The sequence below is a fragment of the Neopelma chrysocephalum genome, unplaced genomic scaffold (assembly GCF_003984885.1).
Source record: "Neopelma chrysocephalum unplaced genomic scaffold, ASM398488v2 Primary Assembly neopelma1_96671, whole genome shotgun sequence".
In the NCBI taxonomy this organism is placed as follows: domain Eukaryota; kingdom Metazoa; phylum Chordata; class Aves; order Passeriformes; family Pipridae; genus Neopelma; species Neopelma chrysocephalum.
In genome coordinates, this window is record NW_020925316.1 from 518,510 (window position 1) to 535,007 (window position 16,498).

Here is a 16,498-nt window from a genome sequence, read left to right on the forward strand (position 1 = left end):
AACAGACTGGGTAAGAAGGGCAGTGAGGGGCAAGGAGAAGGAGACCAGCCTCTGGGACAAATACATCGTTTGGCAGGCAGCATTGGTGCTGTGCCAGCAACTCAAAGTGATACTTGAAGAACCAACCATGCAAAAATACAACAGAAGAAACCCTCTCTGCCATTGTCCTCCAATGCATGGAGGCCACTCAGGCCAGTGGCAAGGGGCAAGAGAGGGGGAGAGCATTAGATAAGATACTACCTTGCCACTAGGCAGGTGGTGCTCCTGGTGAGATTGACCTGCTCACCTGGGTGGCTGCAAATGTTTATCACTCAAATAGGATGCAAATCTGAACCACAGCCATAGCTGTGCAACATCCAATGTTGGGCTTGGCTAGAGCAGTATCATTCAGGGTTCCCTGTTTTGGTTTTGTACTGTATTTATTAGTTTCTTTCTTTAAAAACAAGCAGTTCACTTCTGTTACCTATGAAATATTTTTGATGCCAGTAATGTACAATGTCCAAGGTACCAGCAGTTAACATCAGGAAAAGACTGACTGAAGAAATGAATGTCAGCAAAAAGACTAGCAAAAAAACAAAACACAGATATATATTTAAACAAAAGTCCCTTCTAGTATTATCCCTGGACTCAACTGCTCAGTGAAACTGAACAATGCTGTCACCTGCCTCTGCTTTAACAAGTGCTTCCACAGAAAGTTAAAGACCCACTTTAAAAACTACTATCGAGAAATTCACCCTTTTCCCAGCTGTTTAACTCAAATAGTCACTGTCAGTTTCAGCAAGGCTCACATGTGGCTGTAACTTTCTTAACGCTTCCTCATAGCATCTGACTGACTCAGCATTTCTAGCAGTTCTACCATTAGGCAAAAAGGCATGGAGAAATATGTGAGACATCTAGGTTCGTCCAGAGGGACTAGTGGAAGGTAATGTGAAGGTTTCGAGCCTGGCTCAACTTCGTGAGCTCCCTCCCTGCACTTTCACTGCATATGCTGCTGCCATGCATGTCACTGCCAAGTCATATGCCAGATCCTAAGTGATGTACAATGAGGGCACTCATTTGATTTTCCTTGCACTTTCCCATTAATGCCACACTAAACCCCTTTGTCACTGAGGTTAACATAACAAGATGTAACTTACTAGTGTGATGGCCTGCACGGTTTTGAAATCAGGGGGGATTTTGGTCAGGTGCAAGTGCTGGATCAGTGTTCCCCATGCCACACAGCAGAGAGGGAGCAGTTTAGAGCACTCTTAGTGAGCCCAACATGCATAGACACCTATTAAAATTAAATTCACAATCCCTGTAAATCTTCTCAAACCACCCTTGCCACAGAAAATCAAGGATTCCCCTTTATGGCAGTCTCTAGACAACCTTCTCTGTTAACTGTGAAGAAGCAGCCAGACAGGTCATAGCAGCAGTTCCTGAAAAACTGTTCTCCCCCACCATCTCAAACTTCGCACTCACAGCCCACTCAATCCCCAGCATGCACATCAGCAACCTTTATGAACACAAGCAATGCATTCCACAAGAAAGAGCAATAAACCTTTCCGTTCCTGTCAGCAGAATGCAGGCATATTGCTTTGCATGCTGCAGGTGCAGTGGATTGCACAAGGGCCACATGCACCACACAAAGCAAGCTGCACTTCCTGACAAGCATCGGCCGGCACGAGGTAGGCCTTCCATTGCCCATTTTTGTCTTTTTGATGTTTAGCTGTAGTCCCCTTCTCCTCAATGTACCACTGACTAAGGTACCAGCCCCAAAATGACACTGTTGGATACTGTTACCTTCTCTGACTAAAAAAAACTATTGCTTTAGCTCTGTTTGTGGTGAAGGGTATTTTGTGTCTCACATCTACCACAGGGGTACCTGGATGAAGAGTGGACAGAACCAAGGCAGACTACTGTGCAGTGCACCATTTCAGAGGAAACTAGTCTCCCATCCAAAGAATCTGATTCAAAACTTGGTTTTCCCTTAAGAGATTTATACCAAAATACAGTAAGCTCCTTCTGGAAGCATCAGTTATGAGCCATGTGGCTTTTGAGACAAACTCAAGTTTGAGAGTGCCACCTCACCCTCCCACTTAAACACCACAGTGGAACATAACCACCAGATTACCCAGTGCACTAGATAATTTCTTCCATCAGATTACTTATGACTTGAACAGCTGGAAACTTCTTTGTATTTTTGTGTTGTTTTCATTCTTCTCTCATTCTTTGTCTAAGGATATTACTGACACCTATCTCTTCAGAGCACTCAAGTAAAGGATATTTTCAAAACTTGTGGCTTTCTTCCCCTCCACAGTATATTCTCATAACAAACTATTCCAAAACTTGAGTCAGCAGTGCCCTGGCAGCCCAAAGGGGCAACTGTGTCCTTGGGGGTATCAGGCAAAGCATCAGCAGCCAGTTGAGGGAGGAGATTGTCCCACTCTGCTCTGCACTGGAGCAGCCTCACCTTGAATACTGTGTGCAGTTTGGACACCACAATACAAAAAAGATATTAAGCTCTTGGAGCATCCAAAGGAGGGTAATGAGGATGGTGAAGGGTCTGGATGGGAAGCCGTATGAGGAGCAGCTGAGGTCACTTGGTTTGTTCAGCCTGGAGGAGACTGAGGGGAGACCTCATTGCTGTCTTCAACATCCTCAGGAGGGGAAGCAGAGGGGCAGGTACAGATCAACTCACCCTCATGACCAGTCATGACAGGACTCAAGGGAACAGCACGAAGCTGAGTCAGGGGAGGTTTAGGTTGGATATCAGGAAAAGTTTTTCACCCAGAGGGTGGTTAGGCACTGGAACAGGCTCCCCAGGGAAGTGGTCACAGCACCAAGCCTGAGAGAGTTCAAGAAGAATTCAGACAATACTCTCAGTCACATGGCGTGATCCTTGAGGTGTCCTGCGCAGGGCCAGGGGTCAGACTCAGTGATCCTGATCAGTTCCAACTCAGAATATTCTTTGATTCTATGATTCTGTGAAAACTGTCTTCTTGCAGTTTCCTGCCCTCAGAGAACAAAAATACTGGTTTCTTACTGCAGTTGATCATAACCACTGCTTTTCATTGTCTTGATATAAAATACTGGGACCATTGCACACTAGCAGTCAACTACTAATGTCAGCCTTGATTTCTAATGCCAGAACTGCAGCCTTAGCAAAGAAAGCAAATTACCCAGAAAAACACTGGCAAAGCAGTGGCTTACAAAATAAAAGCTTTTCTGAGGCAACTCTTACACAGAAAGTCCAGACAGCACTGCCCTACTCTTCTGATACCAGGCAGATGGTGTTAGTTAGTATCAGGTGTCTGCTCTACACTTCTATCAAATACAATAAATAATACACAACTAATGCAAAATATCAGTTTCATTCTCTTCCTACTTACTTGAGACTGCACTGCATACATTACCTTATCTCTAGCTGAATGCAAAACATCTGCCCAAACCCATCACTGAAGACTGAATTAAATTTCCTTAGCAGTAATATTATTATATATGCAGCATGTTTATCTAGTGCTGTCTTTTCTATTTTCTATCTTAAGTGTCTTGGAAATGTAAAAGCAATTCAATTTGTCGCCTACTCAAATACTTTCTACCAAACAATCTAATGGTCAAACCACGTGAAAAACGGTAATGCCGCTTTCTTTTGTTAGTCCCCTGACAGAAACCAGCAAAAAAAATACATCCCACACAACAAAACCAAGACATTGTTTCTCAAATAACATGTCACATCAAGAGAAATTTTACTTTGACATCCTCCTCAATTCTTTATAGTATAATTATAAATTCAGCAAAAGTGATACACTTCTATTATTTTTGAAAAAGTAGCTGGCACAGGCAGAGCATAATTAAAAGTAGTGCAGCATTTAGAACAAATGCAACCAGAGAGGATCACACTTGTACAACAGTCACGAGGGGAAACTGCTAGACCGCCGAGGGCTCTGAGAGTCTTTCAAAGTGGTCATCAAATAGAGAGGAAAGGTGAATCGTGCAGATTACCTTATTAATTTATTTGACCCTCCGTAAAACTTCAACAATATACCTCATGCCTTAGGGAGAAAGCATTAATTCATGAAAGAGCATGCTGCAATGAGAACAGCAGACCTTCCTGATGTGTGAGCAGGACCTTCCTGACAGAGGGCTCTGGCATTAGTCATGGGGGCTGTGCTGGTTTTGGCTGGGGTAGAGTTCATTTTCTTTGCAGTGGTTCGTATCAGGCTGTGCTTTGGATATGTGCTGAACACAAGGATGATGATATATATAAGTTTTTGTTATTGCTGGGCAGGGCTTACGCAGAGCCAAGGCCTTTTCTGCTTTTCGTACTGCCACACTGGTAAGGAAGTTGGGGCTGCATGGGAGGTTGGGAGGAGACATAGCCAGGACAGGTGACCCCAACTGACCAAAGGGATATTCCAGACCATATGACATCATGCTCAGTATATATAGTTCGGCAAGAAGGAGGAGGAAGGGGGGGATGTTTGGAGTGATGATGTTTGCCTTCCCAAGTCCCCATTACACATGATGGGGCCCTGCTCTCCTGGAGATGGCTGAACACCTGCCTGCCCATGGGAAGCAGTGAATTCATTCCTTGTTTTGCTTTGCTTTGTGCACAAACTTTCCCTATTACACTTTTCTTTATCTCAACACACGAGTTTTCTAGCTTTTAGCCTTCCAATTCTCTCCCTGATCCCAGTGGTGAAGGAGTGAACAAGCAGGAGCTTGATGTCTGGCTGGGATTAAATCATGACAGAGGCCTGGGTCCAACTCTCCCAGTTGCTGGTTGGCTGTGAGGAGGTTTTTACACCAGTCAGTGCTGCAGACCTCTGCTCAACCCAGTCCCAGAAGCTTTTCCTGGGACACCAGGACACCCTGAACAAAAAGCCCATGTAAGACTACAAGAAACTCACTGCACTTCCAAACTGCAGTGTGCAAGATCAGCAACCCACACAAAACCCAGAGGAACGCTAGGGTCATCCACACAAAAGTCCTGGTCCCTCTGCACAGCCAGGGTGTTCTCACTTATCGTCCCCCCACCCCGAGTCTACCAAAGGCTGCCTTAATTATGTGGGAAGATTTGTTCGGTACCAGGGCAACCAGGTATGTCCTGCAAGCCTTCCTACTGACTTGCCAATCCAGTTCCCAAACTCTGACCATGACATCTGTGAGGGCCAGGGCAGAACTTCATTTACACAAAAACTCCAGCTCCTTCCTCCTCACAGCAGTCTCAAGAGCCACATGCAGATGGCCCTCCATCTCCTTACCAAGAGGCAAAATGAAGTCCCCCGTGAAGAATGACCTTAGTAGGAAAGGGAACATGCACTGATCACCCCAATTTCTTCTGAAGAGCTACAGTCTACAAAAAAACCCCAACAAAACAAACAAACAAAAAGCTCAAGAGAGGAAAAAAGACTGAAAGGACTGGCAACTCCCTTGGAATAATGAAAAGGACAGACATAACATGATGTTACAAATTTACTCCAGCCATGCCAGAGGGAACAAGCAAACCTATCTTCCAACACAACACAGTGTAGGCAAGTAGTGAAATTCACAGGTGTAGGCAGACAAGGAAAGACGCCAAACAGCCGATGTCTAGATGTGCTCATTCAGACTGCTTTTTAATTGTACTATGACAGTGGTAGCACATCAATATTAATGAAGTAAAACACAGAGCAATTTGCTCTGCTCTTACCTTACTAAAAAGCATATTCCTCATGCCCAGTGTGGATCTCACAGCCATGGGCAGGGCACCAGCATCAGGGCAGAGCCACGAGAGAACTGCTGCAATGAGGGAAACCATTGTCTTCCACTGAAGGAGCGATTTCTCCTCCAGAGGAAAAAATAAAACATTGACCCCAAAGGGCAAGTCCTGAGATTTTAAAATACACAGATACGTGCTGGATTCATACATCTTTGTTTCATAAAACCTGCTGAAGTGGTTCCATGTTTTTACTTCCTCCATCCTAATCTTCACAATATTATCCCATGTAAATACTTCTGCACCAGTTAAAAGGTCTGTAGACTAAGCTAATCAAACACAGCCAAACAGTTTAATCACTATCTAGGAGGTCAGCAGAGGTGAAGACAGTTTTAGGGACACCTGACTGGAAAGAGGCCACTTAGCTTTACAGAGTTAACTATCCAACAGGAGAGCACTGAATGTTAACACACACACACAAACACAAAATAATTAAATTCCAATGGTTAATTGTGCGTATCTTTGCTATATGGCTCCGAGCTGCTACTTCTCCTTGACTCCTGGCTAGACCAAAACAAATTTTGACCATCTTTATGAGACTGTTCAATGGATACAGCAAACACAGTACATTAAAGCAGGTGCAGCATATTGAAGAGAGCTCAATTTAAGTGCAGAATGTTTCTTGCAAATAAAGGGGCAGGTGAATAACCACCCTCCATATAAATTGCCTGATGTTGTATTTCAGTAATGCTCCACTATCTTGTGGACCTGTTCCAAAACATGACTTATGTGCGATGCTCTGTATAACGTATTCTCTTGTGGTCCAAAAGAAATGGTAAATCCAAATTTACAATTTTTTTTCTCTGCCAGACAGCCTTTTTTTCTCCATACATGTGAATGCATAACTAAGAAAGGCTTCTGTGTATTTCCATACTGAAATCAGTCTCATTATTTCAGAATAGATTATCTAACCAGAGGGAAAAAACTAGCTGAGGGGGAAACATATTCACAGACTATTTGGAAAAAACCAAAAACAAAACAACAACAACAACAAAAAAAAAAAAAAAGGAAAAAAGTGGAACTCAATTATCTACTAAAACTTGCAAGCATTAATTGTGGCAGAATAACTCACCTGTATTTTGCTGCATAGTGCCATAATGTCTAATATGTTACAGGACTGAACTCTTAGACTATTTACAGTTAGACAAAGGGAAAAGAATCTACTTACTGTGTGTTTATACATATATATTCCAAATATAATTTTCTGGCTTCCTCCACTCACCCTCACAATAAGTATCTTGTCTTCCTCAAATCAAGACAGATTTGTAAAATCAGAATATCTGACCCAGCTCTCCCCTGCCAAAAAATCTTCATCACTAGTATTTCTATCAAACCACACTGCCTGTTCAGAAAACACTCAGCACTGTGCCTGATTTTCAGGGTGATGCCAGGCACCAGGTCAGACAAAGTGGGTGGAGTCCTACATTGGTTGTTTAATTCACAATATTGAGTTCGGAGAAAATCTGCCATTTATGGGGTTCTTAGCTGTATACTGTTATGAAGTGAAGCTGTGTGCAGAAAATGGGATTTAACTGAAAGAGGTTTTGGACACAGGTTACTTGCATGAGGGCTTTTTGCATGTCTTGGCTTGGAGGTACAAGTTTTAAACATGTAAGGAGAATCTACACTGAAATGTAACTTGAAATCTGGAAGATTTGGAAATGATCCACCTGACAGTGGATAGTTAATAACCAATTGTTACAAACACAACACTTCATTTTAACCAGTTTATTTCCACAATAGTTATCTGTATTTTTGGAAGTCAGACATGGCAATGTTAAACTTGAGTGGTTTGAAATTAAGTCATCAACACTCATCAAGCATGGTAAAATTGCTAGGATACACACATCTGGCAAAGAATATGCCAACCACTTTATAGAACAGTTTCAATTGCAATCTACTGGTTACACAATAAATGTTTGTCTCTTGGGTTTAGAAAATTTAAAGCTGGCTCTGTAAGAGCTTGGTTTTTAAAAACACACCCTTGTTTTCATAGTTAAGAACGTTAAAAAAAAAGAAACCAGACATTATTCTTTCCCCTAACAGTGCTAAAAAAGACCGTATGAAATCTAAATTTTGAACAGGAAATACTCATTTTCCTGGTTAAATATGAAAAAACCCCCGACTCTATAAGAAGTGTTCAGTTACAACAAAATCTGAGTAGATATTTAACTTCACAGAGTAAAGTGGCATGACCTGGTATGACTATGGATTGCTGTAGGGATGATCCACATGATGGAGAACAGAAAACATTCCACTGAATGAGTAGTGCAGTCTCTTCTCTGAAAAGCTGGCTCAATAGCAAGGATCAAAATCTCATAGATCAAAAAAAAAAGTGTCAGCTTTTACATTTTGAGAATAGTTCATTAATTTTTTTCATGCTGCAATATTTTGCAAATTCTAAGCTATGACATTTGGAGTGTTACCAGCTAAAATATGCTGGCTCCTTATGGTGTGTTGCAGCAGATTTTGCAAACTATCACAGGGCGATGAGGGTTTTCTCTAGAGCTTCAGGAGAACACTTAGCAGAGAACATAAATATATCCTCTCCCCTCCATACTTAGACTTCAGAGATAGCAGAAGTATAGAAATTACAGTCTCTGACTTCAGGTTTAAGAAGAGGAGACAAACAGAAAAGTTAAGAAAACACGAGGTGTATACCAAAAGCTAATCTTTCCCTAATTTTGGCTGACATTCTAGAAACTTGTAGTGTACATGGAAGTACCTGACTGCAGCCCAGATAAGGTGTAAATACCAACTAGTGTGCTGTTCAAAAAACAGAGGAGGTTTCTAACTGTTTTAGCACTTTTCTGCACCATGATGGCTTCCAGGCAGATTTCAGCACCCTGACAAGGACAAAGCTGAAGATATGCCAATTAAAAAGTGTTTTCATCTCACCACAGTGTGTTCCTTCTCATGCCACTGACATCTCTCTGCACATCCATCCCCACATCACACTGTATCATGCACATGTTTTGATGCCTAGCCCTGACCTTCCCTCCTACCAAAAATTATTGTTTCCCATCCACTATGGCCATGGACCAAAGTTACTCCCTACCCTTTGCAGAGCACTTGTTTCTTAAAAACAAACAAACAAACAAACAAACAAACAAAAAAACAAAACAAAACCAAAAAACCAACACCAAAAAAATTGCTACCCATCTTGTAATTTCAGCATTTTTTTCACCTTCCACAGAGCAGAACCAGTTTTACAACTGGTAAACACAGTTTTACAACTCACACTCTGTCATCTCCAGTCTAGATCTCCAACCTGTTGAGATGAGTTTGAAATTTGAATCTGTGCTCTCATGTCTTTGTGTCTCTTTCTGGCCTCATGCTCCACGCAGGTGCAACACAGAGGGAGGTTAGTTATTTCTTCCACTGTATCATTGGGGAAAACACCAGATAGGACTGGGAGCAGGACAGATTCCAGCAGAACCACGGCTCTCTCACCCTGTAAGTCAGACACTTTCTCTGCAAGATCTATCTTTTCTCTCATCTGACTATGGAATAGAACATCATCATTTTATTATTATTAATAATAATAATAATAATGCATAGTGATAAAGCATATATACCATACCAATAGACTATATTATATAAGAGGGAGATACCAACTTCAAACAGGGTAGCAGTCAAGCTGCCCTTTCCTGGAAAGCCGTTTTCTTGGCACTGCTCAAACCTCTCCTGGCTTATAGCTGAGAGGCTACTCCCCAGCTCTCCCTCCCCACTTACTGGGTAGACCATCGGTATCCCTTAAGACTGTCCAAAACAAGAGGGGAAGGAAAGTGACTCAGATTCGAAAATACCTTTGGCTAGAGATGCAGTGAAACAACACTGGTGGTCCTTTAACAAGTAACAATTTTATTTGAAGGAAAACTCACAATAGCTTAATAAAATGACAAAGGCACACGGTTAGCAAATGGCTGTATTGACAAACTTTGACAAAAAGGAAAATAAATAGAGAGAGAGAGAGATCACCGGTCCTGGATCCAGCGTTGGGCCAGCCAGCGGGGGTCTTTGATGTCCTGAAGTCTCATCTAACAGTAGCTCGCTGTCCTTTTTTTACGTTGGTTGCTTCGGGCAACCCCTCCTCCGTGCCTAAGTGGGGTGGGGGGTGGCAGCCAATTTATATGTAAATGAGGAATATCGGGAGTAACAAAGAGATTACAAAGACTGTGGGTCTTCCGTAAGGGTGGAAGTCACCTTAACATTACTCCTTTAACCTGGCTGATTGCAGGGATAAGGGCCAGCCGGCCCCTCAGCACACCATCCACACATCTCATGGAGCCTCATGGAACTCCTTTAGTCACGTATCTTATGGCACATCTCATGGTATGGCTCCAGTTGCTCCATTTAAGAGCGTTTGAGACATTTCTCCAAAGGGGCTTGGACACCCCGTGTCCTTTCTTTGTCTTGAGGAGTTTTTTCTTTTTTGTTAGCCCCTCACAAAATGTAAACCTACTAGATCATCAATGTTTTTTCTTTCGTTCAGCCTTAACCCATGACAGGACAGACAAAGAAATTTGAAATTACTAAATTCAGTTGCTGCCAGCTTTACATGCATTCTGAAAAAAACTGCTATAGAAGATAATTATATCATGGATATGTTTCTTGCCTATTGCTTTCATTAAGATGCAGCTGTTCATAGGTGAAGGGACTGAACAATAAAGCTTTCTAACTATAGTGCTGGTGAGTTTCGTCAGCTGGACTAGATGAGCTGAGATGACAGTAAATTATCATGTGTGTTTGGATGTTCGATCACTGCTTTATGTTTATGTATCTGTTTTGAAAAAATGTTAGTGGGGTTTTTTTGCCTGATTGTCCATACTGACCAAAGACATTCAGTTTACCGAAAATCACAGAGGAAAACAACCAGGCAGACCATACAAAAAGAATGATGAAAAAAATTGATGAAATAAACAAAGCTGGAGAGAAAAAGGGAAAGGAATCTCTTTCCTTCCCTTATCTCTTCTAGTGATCTTAGATACTATTTGTAAACCACATATGTAAAATATTTAAGGTACAATGATTGCTTTTAGAAAATAATTACCTTGAACAATGGAAATAGAAACTTGCAGTATGTCACAATGCTCACTCAGTGAATACCATGAACCTAATCCCATGATTCTGCACTTAAAGGAAAACTTTTGTTCCTATAACTTTTCACAGGACTAAAACCCTAAGGTGCCTGGGTGAAGAACTCAAGTGATGTCTCTGAGCTAACATCAGTCAAGTAAACAAAAGTTGCAGATCCTGCCTATTGCTTAACAATAAATAAGAAAAGAGAATGAATAAATATGAATGAACTCTGAAGCAATATGAACGAACTCTCCAGTAACATAAGGACTGTGATAAAAACCGACTGCTCAGAAAATGTGGAAAAGGCCTGTAACTGAGAATGGCCCCCAGATCATGCAAAGTAACTTCTTTGCACACATATCACTCAGCCACAGAAGATATTCTACAAAGATCAAGTTAAACCCAAGATCCTGGATCGGTCCCTTTCACCATACCCTTCTTAGAAGAAACAACAATACTGAACACTATCTGCTTACATCCCAACCGTGTATGACTGAGGCTAAGTTACAAAACATTCGCACCATGCAGAAGTCATCTATTATTTGATTTCTGTTTCCATTTTGAATGCTTCAGTTTGGACAGTCACATGAACAAGACCTTTTATTTACTTCAGGGCCTGGAACTACCAAACCAGAAAAACGCAGACAATCAGTGGCCAGCCAAGGGTCTCATTATGGAATCTGTGAGGTGTACTCGTTGCCATGGAAACAAGAGAGGGACCACAAGCTGTAATTTCTGTCTTGCAAGAGAATTCACCAGCTCGGCCAATAAATAAAGTTAGTAAATCAACAAAGCAGAGCCAAGGTCAAGCAACTGAAGATGAAGCAGTTAGGCTCCATGGGTCTTCTTTGTTATTAATAGTACTAAGGTACAAGTCTTTCAAGTTCCTTGGACTTATGATGCAGATCCATCAAGAAAATATTTGACTCAAACTAACATTCATTTTTGAGTATTTTTCACAGAAAAGTACCAGAAAGACAATAAAAACGTGCTCTACTTTTAAGTCACTACCCTTCATCTCACCCTGCTTTACTCTGCAAAGAGGTGTGCAGCGATAACCTTTGGAAGCAGAGCATTATGTTCAGCCAGTTACACTTGAATTACCAGATGCATAACAATCCTCAAGAGGACTAATTGCCACACACCATTCTGCGAAAGTGCCTTACAAAGAGTAGTTAATTTTCACACCACCTCTGTGAGCCGTGCATGGACGGGTTATCCCTCCCAGAATGCAGATGTCAAAACACAGTGGCACTGTGGAAGTGAATGCCAAGGCTGGGATTACATGTCTGTCCACATTTAAGACCTTCAGACCTCTTCTGTCTGCGTTTTACAACTAACAGGAAAGGGAGGCAGAGAGGCATACAGCTGGGAAACTGAAAATACCGGATGATGCTATTGCTGAAACTCTCGGAGTCTCCGTGGAGCTGCAATGCATTGGACACATGGCAGCCCAGCCAAAGTGGCACCAAGGGGAGCTTTGGTGGCCACTTAAGGGAGGTGCCCCTGGTGACTGCCAGGCGTGAACTGCTAAGGCAGCAAACTGCTGCTGCTTTAGGAACTCATTACTATAAACCCACATCACTGCGTGAATGAAATTCACAGAATTATACTGTGGTTTTGAAACTTTCAGTAAGTTCAGTTATAGGAAACCTCCTGGTATAACACCAACTACCAGTGCATAGATGCATCTGCATAGGAACAACATCAATCTATATTTGCTTAAAAAAAACCAAAAATAACAAACAACAAGCCAAACTGAAATACCAGCTTGCTAACAATGGCTAGAGAAGTACTTGAGCTTTAACGGTTTTTCCACAAGTTTTAGGTCACCTCCTGGAAACCTAGCTATTTTAGTGGAACGCAAAGAAGACCTCTGTTACACTCTTGAGATTAGCTACTGGCAACAGTAGAAATAGTAACTCCACGGTGTATCTCTCTCACAAGTTTTAAGCTGCATGTAACAGCATCTATTAACCCCTCAACACTTTCTGATAATACTTAGATCACACAGTATCTTTTTGCCAATTATTTTCTCTCTTACTCTTTTGGGTGCAAGGTTTTTAAACTATTATGTTCCTTTATTAGTTTACCTATGAAGGACTTCAAAGAGCTGACAAACCTGAGCACAATGTTGAAAAACAGTGTTTTGCTGAAATCCACAGGTGGAAGGGGAAGAGGGGACCTGGATATCATTTAGCCAGGTTGAGTGCCAGGCTGAGCACAAGACAGCAGGTGAGTGTGAGAACCACGTGACTTCTGACTTTTGTGTGGCTTTAGAAGTGGGCAGAAACAGGTTTAGCCAAGCCTAAAATGACGTTTGAAAAATCAGCCTGAGACAACTGGCAGATCTGACCCCCAGGGCAGTTTTACCCAGCTCCTGGTAATGCCAGTCAGCTGGAAGCAGTCTGAAACGATGCATATGTGCTGTGGGGTAGGCGTGCAGGCCCAGCATGTTGCTGGCTGAGGTTATTAGGTTAATTGCACTACCACACGAATACAGCCCTGTCAGTCTGAGCTCTGAATTATACAGAGAACAGAAGCAGCCACGAGGGAAACAGGAACTGGTCACTCCTGACCTGAAAAGGCCTTTTGGGGTTACTCAGTTTAAAGGAGAAAAAAAGTGAAGAAAAACAAGCCTAGTTCCTGACCTGAAAAGCTGTGATCCTGAACGTAGAAAAGGGATGTCATCATGTGTTTTATGCAAATTCTCACTGCTGCTATCAAGCATGCTAAGCGCTTGGTCCCATTTCTCTTCAAATCAACAGAAAAATGAAAACCATTACAGTCTGTGCCAGTTCAAAGCCAAGCTTTAGCATCTATCGCAGTTTTACCATTGCAACACTGCTGGCAGAGTGTGTATTTCCAAGAAGGATGGTAGGGGAATGGCAGAGAAGGCAGGCAAAAGCAAACTTCACGGAAAACAATTCAAATGTTGAAAGCCAGCCATATACAGGGACGTCATTTTACCAGGTATATTGTTTTGTGTCTATGACAGATCTTCATTCACTTGAATGGAAACAGCCTTACTCTATATCTAGTACTACTGAACTGCCAGCTGCATTCCGGGGATATTTATAACCATTAACACTGTAGATGGAAGGTGAGTTTTAACGTATGGGTCATAGTTATTCCTTTGGCTGGAGAGTGGCTCGGTTTCTGACAGCTGAAATTGAATTGCAGAAGGCTCAATGTAACTCCCCATCGTTTTCACTCTTTTCCTTTGCACTGAACCATCTTTTCTGAGCTTAATTCACAGTTTTTTGGCTTCCCTTATCACTCCTGCCTCGTGTCAGTGGCAAGTCAAGTTTGTGAGGAGCTGCCTTTCCCGGAGTTCACCCCACTGCCTGCTTGGGCTGGGAACGAGAGAGACCCCTCTGTGTCCCTCTGCGGGAGGTGCCGGAGGGCCCGAAGTTCGAATGGGGCCAAACCACACCGCCAGGCACTGGCCCCCTGCCCCCTTCTCGGTGCAGCCGCCAGACCCCTGGTCCCCAAACCGCGGCCCCCCGCGGCTGCCCACCTCCATTTCAGCCGGAGGGAAAGTGGGGGCTAGAGTGTGGGGAGGGAGGTCGCTTTTCTTTTTCCAAGAGGATGCAATGTGGGCTGGGGTGGAAGGTGTCTCTCCGCTCCCTATGTCCTGCCAAACCACGATCCCTCAGGCACTCCTGCCCCACCCCCTCTCCTTGCACCAGCACCCCCTGTGCAGCCCAGGGGGGCACACTGACCCCTGCCACTGCACAGAGCTCCGCCACAAGGCCGGGGGGGCCTTGCCTTTGCCCGGTGAGGCTTCCCGGAGAGCCCTTGGCTGCGCACAAAGAGAGATACGGGGAATATCGCCCGCCCCCGCGGCGGGCAGCGCTGCATGCACCACGCACACCCCCCCGCACACGCATCCACACACACGGTGCGGGTCACGTACCTGCAGGTGCCTGTCCGGGGAGCGCGGGGCGGGGAGGCTGCGCTGCACCGCCCGTATCGCATGGGGGGGTTACCGCGATATCGCTCGGGGGCTGCGGCGGAGGGGCTGCTCCGCTCCCTCCTCCTCCTCCTCCTCCTCCTCCTTCCCGCGGTGTGTGCGGGGGTGTGTGGTACTCCGCGCCGGAGGAGGCAGCTGTGGGCTCCAGCTCCTGTCAGCCACCGGAAACCGGCTCCCGGTGCCCCGCACCGCAGGAAGTGTGCAATGGCACACCCGCACACCGGCCCCGCACACGGCCCGCGCCGCGACGGGCGGGCGGGCGGCGGGAGGAGCGGCACGGCCGGCGCTGGGCAGGGCACGGACGCGGCCCCTCCCTGCGTGCGGCGCGGGGCGGCACAGACCCCCGGGGGCCAGGGAGGGGGTGGTCGCCGTGCCGCTCTGCGTGGACACGGGCGAAGGGAGCCGCGTTCCCTGCGTTGCCGTGGGCAGGGGTGCTTCCCACTGAAAACAAGGAGAAATGCGTGCACGTGAAGACGGGGGCTGTCCCACTAAGGAACACATTCTCCACTGATATGAAATAACGTAATTCTTATTACTCTGGTGAAGGTCTGTTGACTTAACGGCGGCTGAGTTACTCAAAGTAGCTGTGTCCAAAAAGCTGCCACTCGGTTGCTTCGTGCAGATATAGAGATACGCGATTTACTGTTACTTTTTTTTTTTTTTAATGAGATCATAGGTACAGCACAATGCATTAATTTTACGTGGAGTGTATACATGTGCACACACATATGTGCACTCATCCTGCACCTGTATATAGGGCAATCAAAACTGCAGTTTATTTGTTGTGAAAATGACAACTTTCTTGATTTGCCTGCAACTACAGATCCTATCAGCAACATTACTCACATTGGGATTTTTTTGCAATTAATCATGTGAGGGCTCACCATGTGCTTGCAGCATTTTCTCTGGGTGTTGGTTCTCCCACAATAAGCAAGGCACATGCCAAAGCAAACTCTACTCATCTCCTCAGTTGGGCTTTTATCCTCTGCCTTGTTATATCACTCCAGAAGGAGACAGGCCTGGCTATCAGCCTTCCAAGCCGGCTGCTTCCTGCCCCAGAGGTTTCCTTTCCTCATCTTCCTTATGCCAACATTTGCAAAACTTGAATGGGCTAACACATGCTACCAGCTACGATGGCAACAATGCTTATGCAAGAGTATAATGGAGGCAATCTGGAAGTGTATTCATGCCAAAAGTAATGCTCTTTCTGGGTTTGCCTGTGATGCAGCAGGGGAATTTGGTAGCAGTATTAGGCTTGCTTAGGGAAGATTGCCATCCCTTCTGCTCTTTTCATTTTCAGTAAGATATCATTGTTATGTTGCTGCACCTCAGTGAGGTCTTTAATACTTTAAAATCAAGGGTTTGGTGGTAGACTCCTAAAGAAAGAGAACCCTAAATGTAAGAAAAAGTAACTACTCCAGGGCGTCAAGGGAGAATCTTCCTCTGTCCATCATGATCAAACATGTGACACCCTGCTTCCACATCTTGCTTTTAGTGAGAAGACCTATAGTAAAAGCACTGGCAACATTGAGGACAAGACCACAACCTTCCTGGACTCTGCTGTGCCCATAAGGTCCTGCCAGGGGTAGGGATGAGCTGCTCTTCAGGGACATGCTCCCACAGCACTCCATGGGCCATCAAACACATCTCCTGGGCAGAGGGTGCATAGGTTATATTGGTTGAAACCAGTGCTCTGTTTG

At 44.2% G+C, this 16,498-nt stretch overlaps 1 protein-coding gene across 2 annotated transcripts in view; it reads right to left on the reverse strand.

The window, feature by feature from the left end:
- The window catches only part of KIAA1958 (KIAA1958 ortholog), a 61,167-nt gene extending 46,366 nt beyond the window's left edge, over positions 1-14,801 (reverse strand). For both annotated transcript variants that reach the window (XR_003538461.1, XM_027709011.1), the window contains exon 1: positions 14,742-14,801. The gene's annotated coding sequence lies outside the window, so the exon portion shown is untranslated. The remainder of the gene's footprint in view (positions 1-14,741) is intronic.
- Positions 14,802-16,498: the final 1,697 nt, after the last annotated feature.